At 32.2% G+C, this 743-nt stretch overlaps 1 protein-coding gene and 1 long non-coding RNA gene across 3 annotated transcripts in view; one reads left to right on the forward strand and one right to left on the reverse strand.

Annotated features, from left to right (window-relative positions):
* SYNPO2 (synaptopodin 2) overlaps positions 1-743 on the reverse strand; it is a 92,963-nt gene that overhangs the window by 50,873 nt on the left and 41,347 nt on the right. The gene's annotated exons all lie outside the window — the stretch shown is intronic.
* LOC308194985 overlaps positions 1-743 on the forward strand; it is a 64,072-nt gene that overhangs the window by 22,447 nt on the left and 40,882 nt on the right. The window lies entirely within an intron of this gene.

Below are 743 nucleotides of genomic sequence, written 5' to 3' on the forward strand. Positions count from 1 at the left end.
TTTGATCATCAGGCCTCCTCTAAATAGCTGAAGGTTAGATCAGCAACACAAAATGCATAGTTACAGAAAACATCTGTATTTTGTTTGTGTATGTAAGCCTGAATTTAGTTAAGCATAAAGATTTGCTTGAAAAGCCACTAACTTCCAAAATATTTATAAACACATTACTAATCTTGGAGTCCTTTTGTGTTTATATGTTTTAGAAAAGTATTTGCCATAATAATAATTCTGAGAGTCCAAAACAAGAGGTGAAACAAACTAGATTAAAGAAATCAGACAAAGAAAATGTTAAATCATTTTTCTATTAGAGTATTTCTAAGTTTGTGAAAACTAATTGACCAGGCAAAGTCTGAAATTATTTTATTTATTTATTCATTTAATATTAAGATACTTAAGGTATTATAATGGTAGGAACAATTTAATGGGAAAGGATGAATGTTTATTAAAAAAAAAAAAAAATAGGAGGGAGGTCGATATATAGTCCCCAGCAGGAGTTGTGCATATCCTGTTGCCAGGAAGGTGAAGCTCAGAACTTTTTACAATCCCGTTGAATTGGCTAGCCACAGTATCAAGGAAAACTGCACAGTTTTTGTAAGGCCAGGTTTATGCGAGTATTACTCAAGCTCTTTATACTTGATTGTCTCGCTGTGACCAGACTGCAACACCTTTCAATTCTCAAGTATTCACCCTTTCAAAATTCTTGTCTCAGACTAAATAAAGATTTCTGATTATTTATTGGACAG

This window comes from Anser brachyrhynchus (genome assembly GCF_964034855.1).
Source record: "Anser brachyrhynchus genome assembly, chromosome: 4".
Taxonomy (NCBI): domain Eukaryota; kingdom Metazoa; phylum Chordata; class Aves; order Anseriformes; family Anatidae; genus Anser; species Anser brachyrhynchus.